At 53.0% G+C, this 17678-nt stretch overlaps 1 protein-coding gene across 2 annotated transcripts in view; it reads left to right on the top strand.

Annotated features, from left to right (window-relative positions):
* The first annotated feature begins 4050 nt into the window (after positions 1-4050).
* KIAA1671 (KIAA1671 ortholog) overlaps positions 4051-17678 on the top strand; it is a 187187-nt gene continuing 173559 nt past the window's right edge. For both annotated transcript variants that reach the window (XR_009345750.1, XR_009345752.1), the window contains exon 1: positions 4051-4142. The gene's annotated coding sequence lies outside the window, so the exon portion shown is untranslated. The remainder of the gene's footprint in view (positions 4143-17678) is intronic.

Here is a 17678-nt window from a genome sequence, read left to right as displayed (position 1 = left end):
ATAGGCAGGTCACAAGGTTCATCCCACTGGAACTATATGGACGGGGTGACGGGATGGTTTCTAGGAGGAAAACCAAGGTTAGCCGAGAATGGGGAATGGATGCTGGGCAGGTGAGAACTAGAGACATCACTTGAATGCTTGCTCTGAATGCTACCATGACAAATGAGCACATGGCCGCTGGTGCTGGATAAAGCATGACGGTCCAGGCACTTAAGTCCGGGAAACATGAGTGAGGCCTGAAGCCTGGGCTCAAGTCCCAGCTCTGGCACCTGCACTTAGTGTGACCTTGGTCAGGGCAACTCCACCTCTCTGGAACTCAGTTTCTCTACCTGTAAAATGGGGGCATCTGGAGTAGATCACAGCTAGGGACTTTTCCACTCACTCAGTCATCCAGTTCTTCATTTTGTTTCTTTCCATTTTGTTTGGAGTTGGTCCAAACTGGATCTGAGTCCCAGTTGTGAGGTTTACCAGTGGTCTCAGGCTTGACAGATGCCCCTTTTCAGGTGCGCTCAGCTGGGTCCTTCCCAGCCATTGAGCTGCACTGGCCTGGCTCCAGCCTTGGCTCGCCTCCCCCTGCAGATGGCCCGGGTCACTTGCTGCAGCCACTGGGCCTGCTCAGCCTGCAGTGACATGACCTGAGGGCTAGACCAACTTCCCTCAGATCCCCAGCTGTCATCCCAGCTGACGGGACCAGACCCTTGGCAGCAGGAGATGCTGGTGCCTCTTCTTCCAGAACTGGCTTCCCTCGTGGCTGCCAGAAGACACAGGTGACACAAGCCAGAAGCGAGGAGCAGCTGGACCCACCCGTGATTAATGGGGGACAGGAGCTGGGTTGTGGAGCAGAGGAAGTTCTTGCCTTCCAACCCTGCCATTGTTCACGTGGCTTCTCTGGAGATGCCCTGCGTTCTGGGACTCCCGGCTGTGTTTCCTGTAGCATGTGTTGTGTCGGCTCACACTCTTTCCCTGCCTCAGAGTCCCTTTCCTCCACTTTGGTGGGGCTGGGATTCCATCCCCCAGTAAAGCAGGAGCTGGTGACTTTTGCCTCAGGCTCTGTTTTCTAGGGAACCCAGACTGAGATACTACAGCTGTGTGACCTCGAGAGATTTACTTAACCTCTCTGAGCTTCAGATGCTGAGTCTGTAAACGGAAGATAATGACAGAGGATCCTTAATAGGATTGTTGTGGTGCTTAATGAGATAGCACAGGCCAAGTACTTGGCTCAACATATGCCAGTTTTCATTAGTATTGTTGCCGAGCCGGGTGCTGGATCGTGTCACGGGAAACCAGTTATTCAACACTGAATTCCATGGATATTCACTGAGTGCCAACTTTGTGCTAGCCTTTGCTCCCAAGGAGCTCACAGTCTAGAAAGCAAGGCAGGGAACTGGGTGCTACGGTGTGATTGCTGATGGGTGGAAGACTCAGATGCCACAGTATGGTAGTCAGGGATGGTAACCAGAGGTGGCTTCTCAGGGGAAATGAGGTTAAAGATCTGAAGGATATGTAGTTGTTACAGATGATGGACAGGTGAAGCGTGAAGTGTTCCAGACCTAGGCCACAGCATGGGCAAAGGCCTGGTGGTAAGGGAAAACATTTCAAAGAATATACTGGCCCATGTCATCCTCAAGAAGCAGGCAAATTAAAAGAGAAACAAAAATGGGTAAGTATGAACTAATGAAAATGCATGAATATGGTCTTTGCAAAGGAATGTGTGAGTTCTAGAATGATTCTGTGCAGTATGGTAGCCGTAGCCACATGTGGCTGTTTAGATTTAAATTAATTAAAATTAAATACAATTTAAAATTCAGATTCTCAGTCCCACTGGCAGCATTTCAAGTGCTCAGTAGTCAACTGTGGCTAATGTTGGACAGTATAGGTGTAAAACATCTCCATCATTGCAGAACATTCTATTGGATAGAGCTGCCATATCACGACAGAGTCCCTGGAGAAGGATGCAGATCACAGAGAAAGGGTTCTGGGAAAGTCCCGGGGTGGCATTGTCCTCAATCCCCAGGAAGAAAAAAGCCAGAGCTGGGAGGGGTGAGAGTGTTGGCTCTGGAAACAATGCACAATCTGACACCTCTTTGGTCAGGGTATAATCTCTGGGTTGTGCTGGCTGGCAGCCTCTCACCTGGATGGAAGGATACAGGAATGCGGGGGAAATCGACTGAGGGGCTGAACCAGGAAGTCCTCCCCCTCTTGAGGCCAGGAGCACCCTGGGAATTGTAGTTTGTCACTTCTGAGATTCCCTCAAAGCTTGACAGATGCAGGAGGGCTGGCGCTGGACTGGGGCTGGGCACCTCTTGGGGCAAAGATTTGGGGAGGGCTGGTCAGAGCTGGGGATACGCCTGGGTTTGGGGTTTCTGTGGGTGGTGGCAGAAGGATTGTCTTCTCTCCTCTGGTGAAACACACAATATTTGGTTAAACAGAACCCTCAAGTCCACACATTCTGGTTAATTGAGATTTGCCAGGGAGAGACAGGGAGTTCCTATAAGATTAGAGAAGAGAGAGGGTGGATGATACACTGCTGTTGGTCATTCATGCATTTAACCCAATATTTATCGCCCTCAGTATTTATTGAATGCTTGCTATGTGCCAAGACCTGCTCTAGGCACTGGGAATCAGGAGTGAACAAAAGGGACAGTGTCTCTGCTTCCAGGAGCTTTAGAGAAGGGAGCAGACAAGAACCAATGATTTGCCTTTGCTTCCAGAACATACAGCTGTCTTGTAAAAGCTGTGCTGAAGCATGGATTTTGACAGATTTAAACTTTCAATGCAACCATTCTCTGTCTCCTGTCCCTAGGGGTGGCAGTCATATTTAAAAATCACTGAGTTGGGTCCTTGATGATTGTGTTGAAGACATCCAGATGATAAAGTAGACTATCCTACAGTGTAAGATGGCACGAGGCCTCTACCTCACCATTTCGAGTCAGTTAGGGAGCCTTAGGCTACTCCATGGTAAAATGGGGTTGGTGGTGGTCCTCACTTCAAAGGACTGTTGTGCAGATGGAAAGAACTCCTGCAACAGGTGTACCCTCCCTTACACACAGACACCAACAAATCAAGAGAAAGAGGGGGCGAGAGAGCTTCCCACCAATTCTCCCAAAGCCACAATGTGATGTCTGCTGTCTCTTTACATCTTCTGAGGTCTGACTTACAATAAATGCTTATGATTTTAGGACCTCCAGTTATTCACGCCCAGTGCATTTCCTCGGGAGTCTGTGTCACCAGTGCAATTTGATTTATTTGTGCAATTATTTTTTGAATGTCTGTAAATTCCACAAGAGCCCAGATATTGCTAGCTGCACCTACTATCACTGGGTGCTCAGGCCCAGCCTACAGTAGGTGCTTAATAAAGAGGGATGGCATGTAAACGAGTGAAAGATAGCAACACGGGCATTTTCTTGTTTAGGGGCGACTTCCTACAAGTCTCTCAACTTGTTCCAAAGTCTTCATACCCCTAGCCCCCCACCACAACCCAAAGGAAGCAGCCGTGCCCCACTCCGCCTCGCCTCCACTGTAGCTTCCCGCCACGCCCGCGGGCTCCGCGGTGCAGTGATCCCTGCAGGCCGCGAGGGGGCGCCAGCGTCTCGCGCACATTCCCCTCTGCTCCTAGGCGGGCGACCTCAGCCAGGACGATTCAATGGCCGAAGGTTTACCCAGAGCCTCCTGAGTTCCCGGGCTGCCTTAGGCTCTCGGAAGCGTAGGCCCCACGGCAGGCCGGCGCGCTTTGCAGGGGGATCCCGACCGAGGTCTCCGGGTGGTCCCGGGAATGCGGTACCACGAGCACGTTCCGAGTCGCGAGCTGCGGGGTCGGCCTTGCAGACCCAGAGCGCTTCCGGGAGGAGTGCTCGCCCCCAACCCCTGCCCCGCAACCGCGCTCGCGACCTCTGACCGCCCCCGAGAGTCCCCAGGCCTAGGAACCTGCGGCGCTCGCGGGTCCGGCCGGTCGCACTCCGCCCCGGGTCCTTCCGCGCAGGCGCTGACGGCCGCGGTTCCCATGGTGACGGGGGCGCTTCCCCGCCCGAGGCCCCGCCCCCAGCAGGCTAGGCTGCGCGGGGCCGCGGCGGCGCGGGCAGGTGCCGCGGGCTGCGGGCAGGTGGCGGGGCGGCGCGGCGCGGGCAGGCGGCAGCGGCTGCAGGGTAGGTTGTGCGGTGGCTGCCGGCTGTGGGGGCGGGCTGTCTGCTCCCAGCGCCCGGCCCGCGAAGGGGCTGGGGAGGTGGGGAGGCGACGGTGGGAGATGGACGCCAAGTTTCTGCTCGGCTGAGGCCCCGGGAGAAAAGTTGGCAAAGTTGGTCGAGGAAGAGGTGGGGACCCGGTAGATCTCCCACGGCTCTGGGTCTGCGTGGAAGGGAGATCCCGATTTGGGAGACTGGGGATCTGTCTTCCGAGACTTGCGAGTGGATCCCGCGGGAAGATCCCGCACAGGGCAGCCAATGGAGCCCGCACCACCAGGCTGAAGACTTGGGAGTCGATCCCAGGAGTGGATCGGGCACCGGCGGCCTGAGGTCCCACTCCATCTCCAGCCTGGGGGTGGCGGGGGTCGGTGACTGGAGACTGGGAGCTAGTCGGATCCCTACCCCTTGTTCCTCCCCCGCCCCCACCCCTGCTTGTCCGAGCCTTGGCAATGGATTCCGAGAGGAGATCTGGTGGCCGGGAGCTGGGGGATCGCGGGAGATCGGGTACCCAGCCTGGAGCGGCTAGGATCTGGACATCCCTGCGGGTTGGAGGCCCGGAGGTGGGCACTGGGAAGCGGCGGTGCCCGGCGAGGCCGAGCCCGGGGCGAGTGGATCCTGCGGGCAGCGGGGGTGGTGGAAAGCAGCGCGCGGGGCCCCTCGGGCGCCGGGGGTCCGGGGCTCCAGACTTGCTCTCCCCGCCGGGCCTTCGCTCCCCTCCGCGCGCCTTCCCAGGCCTAATGCGCCCTGATGGGATTAAGGTTCGGTACCACCACCCCCCGTCCCCGTTCCCGGGCAGGCTTGGAGGGCCCTCATCCCCTTGGCGGCGCCGCTCCGGGCTACAGGCGGGGCCCTCGGGAGGGGAAGTAGCCCGCTGACCCCTACCCGAGCCCTGACCTTTCCACACCCTCCTAGAACACACACGCTTCGGAGCCGGGGCGCCGCGCCCTGAAGTCCTGCTCTCGTCTTGTAGCGGGGTGTGTGACCTCCGCGCGCCGCCTTAGATGGCCTGGGATTCCTGCCGGCCAGGGCTGAACTTTCTCTAGCCAGGAGGAGCCATTACCTTTTGGAAGGGAAAGGGCTGTACCTGTTGCACAAAGAAAGAGCTCTTTGCTTTGTAGCTTCTTTGTGACCTTGGGGAAAACACTTCACCTCTCTGAGCCCGGTCTCTCCTCGGGGCCAAGTGGGGTGGGATTGGAGGGTCAGAGTGCTCCCTCTTCTGGGTGGCTGGCAGGATTAATAGATGTGATAAAACAGGTAGGGACTCTGTAAATATTAGTGGGCCCTCCTTCTGTGGCGCCTTCTTTCCTAGGTCCATCCCCTGCACTTCCCTTCCAGTATCCCAGGGAAGCTCCAGCAAGGCAACTCGATTTCTTTTTAAACTGCAGGATTAGAGAGCTATTTAACTCGAGCTTTCCTCCTGAGGGGTTTATGGCCCCTCTGATCCTCCTTGCAAGAGAGAAGCTCTGGGGTTTGGCTAATCAGTAACCAGGGCATTTCGACCAGGCTTCTCCCTTGGCTCAGCTTTCCTTTTCCTAATCCACGGAGCCTCCTGGACAAACATGCATTCACCTCCAGACCCTGGCATCTCATCCCTGGGACAGTTCCCAAAGGAGTGGTGCGGGCACTAGCTACGGGCTTGGTGGTTGGAAGGGGAATAGTTTTTTAAACGATTTGTATGCTTGACAAGGGTGCAGTTAACCTGAGAGAAGGGCAGGCTTCCACCACGGGGTCTGGACGCATGGTTCAGTGGCGTGAATGAGCATGCTCATTCAATCAGCCTGTGTATGTCTTGAGCACCTACTATGTGGCAGACACAGGACAATGTAGGCTCTGTCCTCCTGGCATTACATTCTGGCAGTCCACTGAGGCTTCCATCAAGGCTCATTCTTGATGTTGGGGTTGCAGCCCTCACCCCAGATTCTGAGGGTGGAGGGACCCCCCCACACACACACACAGACACACTCGGAGGTCCTGGGGGCTTTCATTCAAGCCTGACCTTGACAGTGGAACAGCCCACTGTCTGGCCCTGAGCATATCTTCCCTCACGGCATCTCCAGAACACATCTCTGACCAATTCAGAAAAAGAACTCCCAAGGAGTATTTTAGATGTGCTTCATTCATTCATTCATGTGTGTGTGCTATGCAATAAATATTGTGTTCAAGAGGAGGCCAGCAGTCACAGCGTTGAGGGGTAAAGCCTGGTGAAAGAAGGCAGTTGACTAGAGGGGAGCGCTCTGGTAATGGGGCAGAGGGTGTGATGCCTCCCTTCTGGCAGGGGGAAAGGTGGGGATCGGGGCTTTAGTTTCTTGGAGAGCTTGCCAGGGGGAGAGGATGGTGTTGCGAGCCCGAAAAAGAGAACAGAATGGCCTGAATACAGGAGGGAGCGTGGGGTGTTGGCAGGAGACGCTGGCCGGGGCCAGGTCAACCATTCGCGGGGGTTAGGACTTTATTCCAGGGCTATGGGGTGCCGTGGAAGTTTCTCTGTGGGAGAGGGTCAGATGTGTGTTTTGGAAAGCTTGTCTTACTCTTAGGAGGCTTAGAGGCCAGCGGGGGCTGCTAGAAACATCCGGATGAGAGGTTGTTGTCTGAACTTGCATATGGACATTGGTCAGTATGATATTTAGGGAGCCATGTGGTTGAAGATCCTTCTGGAGACAGAGCAGTCTCTTGGGAGGAGGGATCCCCCCTCCCTTGAGGGAGGTGGCTTGAAGATCATGCCAGTATTCCATCCAATTCAGCAGACCTTGCTGAGTGCCCCTGCGCTACCTGCCCAGGGATGGTCATAAACATCCACATCCTTGGGATGCCACACTTGCACATGGGGCTTATTATTCCCATTTCACAGATGCAGGACTCTGTAATGGGGCAGAGCAGGAATTTAAACTTCCTTCCAACTTGCAGCTTGTGGATGTTTGGAATCTGTAAGGTGGAGTCAATAAACCTCAGGCTGGTGTGGCTGAACCAGGGTGCAGCAGGGTAAATAAACCCAGGGAGGCTTCCAGGAGGAGACAGGGATAGAAAAGAGAGAGCACACCTTTCCTGGCTGTGGTTTCGGGTATCGTACTTGGTTTGAGACTCAACTTCCTCATCTGTAAAATGGGCTCACAGTGTGCTTCTCCCCCTCACTCAAAGGGTCGTTACACGAGTTCAGGGAAGCAGTACACAGAAGTGCCAGGCACCGTGTGTACACTGGTCTGCGCTCACTAAGTCATAGGTGTGGTAATTATCCATTTTGGCTTGTCATCAGATGTGTTTCAGGCACCTCTCCCAACCTGGTGTTGGGGGTGTGTGTGTGGGGGGGCTGGGCAGCCACAGGTGACACTTGAGCTGAGTCCTGAAGGATGAGTAGGAGGCAAGGGGAAGACATTCCAGCAGAAGGAGCAGCCCGGGCGAAAGCATAGCTTAACTGGAGAACCGCATACTTATTGGTGGTATGCCCAGAACACAGAGTGTGCTGAATGAATGAAAGATCATCAGGAATAAAAATTCTCTTCACTTTGTGTGAACATTCACTTTGTGTCACTCTAAATGCCCAAGCAGGAAACTTTTTTGCCAGGTTTTGTGACTCTCTAAATGCCCAAGCAGGAAACTTTTTTGCCAGGTTTGGGATATAAAAGAGGGCAGGAAGGGGTGCCTGGGTGGCTCAGTTGATTAAGCTTCTGCCTTCTGCTCAGGTCATGATCCTGGGGTCCTGGGCCAGAGCTTCATGTTGGGCTCTCTGCTCAGTGGGGAGTCTGCTTCTCTCTCTCTCCCTCTATGCCCCCCCCCATTCATGCTCTTTCTCTTTCTCTGTCTCAAATGAATAAATTAAAAAAAGAAAAAGACAGCAGGAAGATCTCTGTCTAGGAGTTCAGTATTCCTTACCTCACTCACTGAGGCAGATAGGACTGTGACCCCCAGATAAGCCTTGTCCCTCTTAAAACCTCAGTTTCTTCCTCTGTAAAGTGGGATGTTTGGAGAGACTGTAAAGCAGAGAACACATCAGAATACCAGCTGTTTGCTGAACCCCCCATATGTGCCAGACTCTAGGCTAAACTCTCTCTCTCTCTCTCTTTTTTTTTTTTTTTTAATTTTCACAACAAACTTGGGTGATTCCTGTTAGGGGGACAGTGGGTTTTGGAGTTTATGAAGCCGAGGCTCTAGGAATCCTATCCACTCCCACTGTTGAAACTCCTCTCATTTAGAAGCACACTGTTTCATTTGAGGGACACACACACACACACACACACACCTCTTTCCCTTCATATGATGAATATTTTATTGAGCATCATATATGGGCAATTCAAAAGAGCCTCTGCTCTCAGGAATCCACTCCTCAGGAATCTGGTCAGTTGGATGGGAGGAAAAAAGTGGCGGGGAGGTCAAGGGAGACAGGTATGCAGATGATCATGGATTAACTTCTGCTCCATACCACTGCTCTGTCACTTAATTGCTCAGTTAGATGACCTTTGAAATGTTCTATAGCCTTGTCTCTGTTAAGAATTTAAATATGTCCCCAGAGCGTCATCTTGGGATATTTACATCCCTAAGTCAGAAGTGGTACACACATGTACACTATATATATTTGTATTGTGAGAGTAACATGTAACATACCAAGTACTTCAAAGATGGAAACATGATAGTATTTTAAGTGACAAGTGAGTCTTCCCGCATCAGCCCTTGTCACATTCTATTTATCTAAGTTGTTTTTTTAATTTTTAAACATTTTTTTCAAATTTATCTGACAGAGAGAGGGGGAACACAAGCAGGGGAGTGGGAGAGGGAGAAGCAGGCTTCCTGCTGAGCAGGGAGCCCGATGTGGGTCTCGATCCCAGGACCCTGGGATCATGACCTGAGCTGAAGGCAGCTGCTTAACTGACAGAGCCACCAGGTGTGTCAGTTATTTTTATGTTCACTCTGGAGCCATGTGGAAGGCATTGAATCTTGGTTTTGCCACTGTGTGACCCTGGGCAGGTGATTTAACCTCTCTGAGCCCCAGTTTCCTCATTAGTGACCAGAGGTGAATCGAGGGTCTTCCTTCTGAGGATTGCTGTGCAGAGTGAAGGAGAAGGGCCCAGCAGGTGGTCAGTGCTCCGTGTGCAATGGTTGTTACCACTCTCGTTACATGTTGTAGTGGAGTCACTACCTTCCGCCTCCTCCACCTCTAGACTTTATGCTCTGAGAAGCAGAAACCCTGTCTGTCTTCACTTGTTTGCTCTGCAAACAGTCATGGAATCAACAGATGAATCTGTCTGTGTAGACATATTCTTTTAACAGTGGTGATAAAACAGAATTTCACACATACATTAAAAATAGATTTGGATTCTTTCCTGTTTCAGAATGTGTTGACTGACCCTACCCTTTAAAAAGCTGAATTAATACCCCAATGCCTGAAGGTGCTCTTGGTTATTGAACAGATCCCCTGTGGGTGGGCATCGAGTGGCATGCTTTTTGCCGTGACACACAGCAGTGTAATAGACATCCCTGTTCTGTGTGTTTGCACGCGTCTTGCATTCCGGTTGGAGGGTGGATTCTAGGATGTGGAGGTGTTGGAGTAAAGGGGGTTTGGGATGTGGATCTAGCCTGACCCATTTCCCTCCTGAGCTGTTGAACATTTCACATTCCTCCTGAGGCTGTGGGAGAGAGAGCCTGCTGGTGTATTTTGGGGTTGGGAGGGGGCAGTGAATAGCTTTGCCTTACAGGTGGCTGTGGGGTAGCATTTGGCGTGACCATAGGGAGGGTGATGGTTCCTGCAGGCAGCACCCTTTGCAGCCCTTGGGTCGGAACCCAGCCTGCTGGGGGCCATGTCCTGGAAGGTATTTGCTCATTGTACATACAAGCCCACCTGCTTCCCTCTAGGGATAGGTGGCTTTGTATCTGCCCGGTTTACCTATGATAATACTGTGTAACAAGCATTGGCCAAGTTGCAGTGGGCTTTAATGGCAAACCATTTGTTTCATGTTGCCGGGTCAGCAGATGACTCAGCTGAACTTGACTGGGTTTTGGGAAGCAGCCTGGACATCAAGCTTTGAGTTGGGTGTGTGTCTGCCCCACATACCTTCATCTTGATACCCAGGCTGTTGGGCAGCCGCTTTTCTGTGATGGATAGTGGATGCTCAGGAGCTCAGTGGGGTCCCGTGGTGCCTCAGAAAATCTCTACCAGGAACTCAGGCAGTGGTGTTCCTTCTGCTCTCTGATGGTTAAAGCAAGTCACATGGCCGAGCCCAGCAGAAGAACATATACTCTCCCAGTGGAGGCTGTGAGGGAGGGAGTCTGTGTTTCCTGAGCAGTAATACACCCTGTCACAATCAGGTTTCGGGTGGGGGCGGGATGGAGTCTGGGTGGAAGGTCCACCCAGAGAGGGCTTTGAGCATCATTGAGCCTGATTTGTGTGGGACCCCTCAGAGGAGGGTTCTTTCTGCATAAGGAGACCTGGTTAGAGCTGATAACCCAGAACAGGCAGTTCACCTGTGTGAGCCGTGGTTTCCCTACCTGGGAAATGGGAATAATGTGCCCTTTCAGGCAGAGCTGCTGTGAAGCCCAAACATGATATTGAGCAAGCAGGTGTTTTGTGTCTGTGATGTGAAGTGTGAAGGTGAGGCACCATTATCTTGGTTGATTTTTTTTTTTTTTCAAAAAAAGATTTATTTGAGGGCGCCTGGGTGGCTCAGTGGGTTGCGCCGCTGCCTTCGGCTCAGGTCATGATCTCGGGGTCCTGGGATCGAGTCCCGCATCGGGCTCTCTGCTCAGCGGGGAGCCTGCTTCCTCCTCTCTCTCTCTGCCTGTCTCTCTGCCTGCTTGTGGTCTCTCTCTGTCAAATAAATAAATAAAATCTTTAAAAAAAAAAAAGATTTATTTGAGAGAGAGAGCATGGCGGGGAGGGGCAGAGGGACAGGGAGAGAGTCTTAAGCAGGCTCCATGCTGAGTGTGGAGCCGGAAGTGGGACTTGATCCCATGACTCTGAACCAAAATCAAAAATCGAACACTTTTCCAACTGTACCGCCCAGGTGCCCCTTGACTGATTTTTGCTTTGGATTCAGTTTCCAGTTGCTCAGGCTATGGTACCCGCAGCTGGTAAAGCCCAGCGGGGGAGCACAGTGAGGCCAGGGGGAGGCTGGGGAGGAGTCAGATTTACATTCAAATCCCAGCTCTGTCGCTGTGGGTCATATGACTGTCCACTCTCCTAATTACCCCTCAAGCCTCGGTTTTCCTGTCTGTAGAGTGGCCGTAGGGTCCATGCTTGTGACCGTTGGTCAGGCTCTGCAGCTCTTGGCAGGCACCAACTGCTGGTGCCTGTGAGTGCGACTGGGGTGGAACATGGAATTCTGCAGAACTGGATGGGAATATGTATTCAGACTGCCTGGGTTCAAATCCCTGCGCCAACACTGGGTTTGACTCTGGACCAGGCAGTTAAACCTTGGTGCCTTAGTTTCCTGTCTGTAAACTGGGAGGAATACTAGCGTCTGCCTCGTTAACTGGGCTAATACATAGCACGTGCTAATGAATGTGTGTGTCAGCATTCTCTTCATTACTGTCTTGTATTATTATTAGTCTGCAAAAGCCCAGGGGGGTTCCTTCTGCTCCTGGGAACCCACAGGGCCTTGGGAAATGGCATGAGGAGAGGGATGCTTCTTGACCTCAGCTTCTGAGCAGGTGCTCTGCCCCCCTCTGCTGTGGCTAGAGGGCTGTCTGTTAATGGGTCCCTGTTTCTATGACATTCTCTCCCCTAGGGCACGCATTACCTGCTGGGGAGGGACCAGCTGCCTTTATCTACCGCTCTGCACTCTCAAACCGGGGCTCCAGTCCAGCCAGGGAGGAGCCCTGGAAGCCCTGCATTTCAGGAATGTTCCCACTGCCCGTGGTGGGAGGGCTCATGGGTTTCAGAAGCCCATGGTTGTGAGGCCACCCAAGCTAGGCACAAGGGGTGGAGGTCACTCAGTCACTCCTTCATGTGTTCCTGCCCAGTTCTGTGCTGGGGCAAATGGGATTCTGCTTGGTGTCAGGGGTGGGTTCCTGAAGGAAGCTAGGTGGGCTTGGTAGAGATTCTGGTGTGCCCCACGCATGGGATTCCTGTGTGACCCCAGGCAGGTTGCTTTACCTCTCTAAGCATTTCCTCATCCATCTGGTGAGTCTTAGATGAGCCAGGATGTCACTGGAGGCAAGAAAGGAGAGCCTTTTTGACCTGTGTGAACCTGGTGGTCTTCTGCCCGGGCCTCTGTGCCTTCAGAAGTTGCAGGCTGAGGCACCCAGGTGGCTCAGTCAGTTAAGTGTCTGACTCCTGGTTTTGGCTCAGGTCACGATCTCAGGGTTGTGAGATCAAGCCTCACATTGGGCTCTATGCTCAGTGGGGAGCCTACTTGGGATTCTCTCCCTCTCCTTCTCCCCCTGGCGCCCTCCCCCTGCTTATGCATGCTCTCCCTCCCCTCTCCCTCTCTTTAAAAATAAAAAATAAAATCTTGGGGAAGTTTGGGGTTGATGAGTGAGGCTGCCTTTCTTCCACTGGCTGAGACTTAGCTTTTGAGAACATTGCTGTTATTTATAGTGAAATAAAACCAAGAAGTAGGGAGTATTCGTTCTCTCCTAGGCATTGTGCTCATCTGTGTTTCTTGTTATTCTCATGTCCCCATTTGACAGAAGAGGCTCAGAGAGGGAGTTGCATGCCCAGGGTCCCTGTGGGGAAGGGTGAATGCAGGTCTAGGCAGCCTGACCACAGCACATGGGTCCTGACCCCCTCCCCCTGCTGCCTCCCCCGGGGGTAAAGTAGGACAGAGCTGGACCTTCCTGGCTGTCTGTCCTCTCTCCCTCACATCATTGCTGTGTGACTTTGGGCAAGTGACTTGGCCTCTGCGCGAGCCTCAGTTCTCATCTGCAGAAAGAAGATGCTAGGGTTTTCCCTGTGGAGTCCTTGTGGGACGGGGTGAGGTAACCATATAAAGCTCCTTGCACTTGCTAGGCATTTGCAAGATGGGAACCCTTCCCCATATAAGATCACCTGGGGGTCTTTAAAACCAAAGTGCGTAAGATACACCAAGGACTTGCTTTGTAAATCACGATATGAATCTTTCTCACTTGTGGTAGCGGCAGAAATAGTAACAGACACTATAATAAGAAATGAGAGTTAGCTTGGATTGACTGCTTCGTATATTCCAGCTCCTTGGATGGACACGTGGGTTTGTGCTTTATTTTATCTCATCCTTAGCGGGATCCCTTCTTCACCCTGTAGAGACAGGTGTTAGTGTCGTTCCCATTTTACAGACGAGGAAGCCGAGCCTCTGAGAGCCCGAGCACTGCCCCCCACCCCACCTCACAGCTAGTGGCAGGCAAGGAGCCCTGGAGCCCCTTTGTGTGTGAGTGTCATCGGTGGTGTCCCGCCCGTGGGGGACCCAGCTGTATTTTCAAAGGCTCCGGGTCAGGCTGCAGCTCCTAGCCAAGTGTTTATAGTTCTTTTCTTTTTTGTTTTGTGTCCTCGGTGACGAAAGCCCTTTCTGGGACCTGCCTGTTTACCCAGGGGGCGGTGAGACACTGCTGGGGGGAAGGAAACTCAGGGTGTGCAGGGCTCTTGGCAGAAGGGGATGCCAGCAGGCACACTGGGGACCCTGAGGTAAGTGTGTGAACTGGCGCCGGCAGACCTGCCCGGACGCGAAGCCTGGGCCTTGGTGGGCGCTGTGCCCGCAGAGCGCAGCCCTGGGCCCTGGGCCGGCTGTTGCTGAGGGTGGATCTCCCAGGACCCTTTGGCCTGGGAAGCTGCCCACGATCATCTCTTTCATTTTAGGTCCCAGCCTGGAAACTTTTGCCTTTGTTTCTGGAACTGACCACCTGCCCTCCCGGGACTGGACTTGGCATGTGAAGGGATCCTAGGTCATGGGAGAGAACACAGAGTGTCAGAGAACAAGTTCTGGGCCAGAAGTCAGGACTTGGTTCTAACACCAGCTACTCTGCTATGTGTCCTTGAATGAGCCCCTACCCCTCTCTGGGCCTCTTTCACCAGGGAAGGGCAACTGGATGGGTCGCTCCCAGAAGCTTCTTACTTGCTCAGTTTGAGGCAGAAGTGGCAGAGGTCGGATTTGAACTCAGGCCTGCCATCTGCAAACCCAGACTTCCTATAATAATGCTCGAGGCGGCTGATGCCTTCTCCCCATCTTCTGCTGGCCCTGTGGGAAATACCTTCTCTCCCCTGAGAATTCCCATTGTAGTGCTTCCTTTCCTCCCCTGGGACAGCTGATCCTTTTCATCTTTGTTATTGATTAAGCGCCCACTGTGTACCAGGGTCTGTGCTCGGGGCTGGGGCTGCTTGGGATGTGGACTCCTGCCCTCTCAGGGGAGCGAGACGAGGAAGCAGACAATGGTGGGCTCAGGGCTCTAATGGGAAGCCGGGCGTCCCATTCTCCCGGTCCCTCTTCTGTCAACTTTGCAGCCAAACTGGTTCCCATGGTGCTCCCGATATTTGGGGATGCTAATTGGCAACTAGCAGACCACCATCTTGGAGAGGCGACAGGTGCCTGATGACTGTGTGTCGGTACGAGTCCCAGAAAGGAGGCCCTCAAGCCTCTCAGGATCGCCTTTGTCCATGTGCGTTAATCATAGCCCCTCTGCTTTTCCTTAGTCCAGTTCGCTAAAAGTGGCAGTTTGTTGGAAAAGGGTTTTTTGGAATGCCCAGCATGCTGGTTGACCCAGCAGCCCAAGTGTGAGCCATCTGCCCTGGCTTTCATTGGGGTCACCTGGGCTTCCACAGGGGCTCTCTGGTGTGTCACCCAGTTCCTATTCTTAGGCCTGAGTCACCCTCAAAAGGTGGCTCTTTCATGGGCGGCGGCAGCAGCCTGAAGACACTGCCCAGGTTTGGAGCCATGCGGCCCTGGCATTTGGGTCCACAACCACAGGAGTGGCTTCCCTTCTCAGCCTCAGTGTTCACACCTGTGAAATGGGCATGCTAACGCCTGCCTCTGAGGTTGGTGGGGAGGTCTCAGCGAGGTTACTGGGTGACTGTGGGGTAGAAAGGGAGTTGCTGTCCGTTCTGTCCTGTCGGGAGGTTGGGTGGTGCTGTTAGGTAAGCCCCCTCCCCCCGGGTGCATGCCTCTCCTGGAGTACTGGAGTGTTCTCATACCTTCGTAATTACCTTTGGTGAGTCGTTCTGCCTTATTCGGCTGTCCCTTCCACACCTGGCATGTAGTGGCTTGAGATTACTACTTGTTAAGTGATTCTTGTTTGATTTAATTTTTATCCTCTCTTTGTCCTTGTTATAATACCCTTACATTATATACATTTACATTATAATACAATACTTCTTTTCTCATTGTGGAGCATTTAGAAATATGGATAATCCAAAAGGAGGAGAATAAACTCTTAAGCTTAAACTTAACTCTTAAACTTCTAAAGATAACCAGTGGCAATGTTTTGAAGTATGATTTCTAGACTTTTTGGTCACACTGTGCATACGTACCGACGACTGAAAGATGTTGGCACCTTGTCTTGGGTTTCAGACTGTTGGCTTAATTCTTAGCTGACTTGGTTCCAGTCCTGGCTCTGGGACCTCCTAACTGTGTGACCTTATGCAGGTCATGTCCCCTCTCTGAGCCTCCACTTCTCTGCAAAGGGCGGCTGCCTGAGGATTCAGTGAGTTAATGTAGGGCAGGGATTAGAGGTGCATGGCGAACAGCAAATGCATAGTCTCTGCTAGCTATCATTTTATATATGTGTGTATTTTTTTTCTGCTATTGAGCAGTGAGCCCCTTTCCAGGAATGTTGGGGTATGCCACTGGTGAATTTGGACATTAGGCTCGGGGGACCCCCAGACCACCTCCTCCGGGAAGTGCCCCATGCTGCTCCCTTTCAGGTCAGAGATGGGGGCTCAGGGTGGAGCTTGGGCTGGGTGTGTTGGCCCACACAAAGTGTTCTGGATGCTCTTACAAGCCAGTCCTGATACTTATCACTCAGGGACGTTTCCTGTCCCCGCGGAGGCCTGGGTGTTGTCCAAGTTACAGCAGCTGGATGGTCCCAGGGGGCGGAAGTGGCCCCCTGTAAGATGAGCTCACCAGGCACCCTTCCTCCTCCTCCCCTAGCTGTGGCTGGGATCTGAGGCTGGGCTCAGCTCCCCCTGGAACGAAGGGCAGGGTCAGCTATCGACCTCTAAGAAGGGCTGAATACTTGGAAGTCACCTGGACGTCAATGGGACCCAGAGGGCTAGAGACAGGAAGGGGTTAGTGGAACCTGGTTTTCAGAGGTGAGTCTAGGGTTGGCGATACCCATGGAGGCACATGATGTCGCTCCTGACTTGCTCTGGGAACCTGGGTGAGTTAGGCAACTTGACCCACCCTCAGTTTCCTTGTCTGTAAAATGGGGCTAAGAGGAGGTCTCTCCTTAGAAGGTGGTTGTGGCACAATATGTGAAGGCTGCTGGCAGGGCCATGTTCACAGTCAGGGCCCTCTCCCGGTTATCATCATTTGGAACATTTGTAACAGAAACACTGATTGAGTGCTTACTGTGATCATCACAGTGAATCCTCGTGGGGAACTGTCACTGCAGTTGCTAATAGCACTCCTATCTTGCCATCTGATTCCACATTGCTTGGAGGTCTTTCTCCCTCCCCCCCCCCCGACTTTTGTTATTTATTTTAGAGAGCGAGAGCATGTGTGAGCCAGTGGAGGGACGGAGGGAGAGAGAGAATCCTAAACCGACTCTGTGCTGAGCACGGAGCCTGACGCAGGGCTCGATCCCATGACCCTGGGATTATAAGCTGAGCCGAAATCAAGAGTCAGAAGCTCAACCAACTCAGCCACGTAGGGGCTCCCTGCTTGAGGAGGGTGCTCCACACCCTTGACTGTGTGATAAGCCATCCAGCATGCAGTAAGCAATCAATGATAGGCCACCACTGGTGGGCTCGGTGGGGCTGTTTGTATGCGAGGCCAATGACCCAGCCCAACACCCATAATTGGGAGCGCCTGCCCCTGGGGCTGATCCTGAAACCCATGACTTGTTTGCATTGTCCATTGCCTCCCATTAGTGGTGCCCCAGGTTCCATTCAGCCACTTCAGCTGCTCTGAAGGATGGCTGCTGAATCCTGGGGGTACCCCTGGGGTTCTCCAGATCAAATATTGTCCTCCCAATGTCATGGCACCTCCCAGATGTCTCCCAAACTTGCGAATGTGTCATCTGGCTCTTGTGGGATGTGGTACTGAATGCACCACCAGAAATTGTATTTTTGGGGGGCTGGACCACAGAGCGAGGAGTCTGGGGGGAGGCAGTGTTGAGGAGCCTCGTGTGCTGCTGGCTTGGGCCATGACCTGGGCATCTCCTTGACCTGGCTGTGCCCTTCACGGTCCACGGTCTCCAGATGGGTTTCTTGGACAGTGCTTCCGCGGGGAGCACGATCCTGAGGGATTTCTGCTTCCAGAGTGTGTCTAGTGTGAGGGGGTAGCTGTAAAGTAGGCGGCTGGACCGGGCCTGAAACCCAAGATGATGCTAGAGAGAAATGCTAAACTCGAAGTGTAACTGTGAGGGTGGTTTTTATTACAAAAACAATATAGA

The sequence above is a fragment of the Mustela lutreola genome, chromosome 11 (genome assembly GCF_030435805.1).
Source record: "Mustela lutreola isolate mMusLut2 chromosome 11, mMusLut2.pri, whole genome shotgun sequence".
Classification (NCBI taxonomy): domain Eukaryota; kingdom Metazoa; phylum Chordata; class Mammalia; order Carnivora; family Mustelidae; genus Mustela; species Mustela lutreola.
Note: the sequence above shows the minus strand (reverse complement) of the source record. Positions and strands in the feature narration are given on the sequence as shown.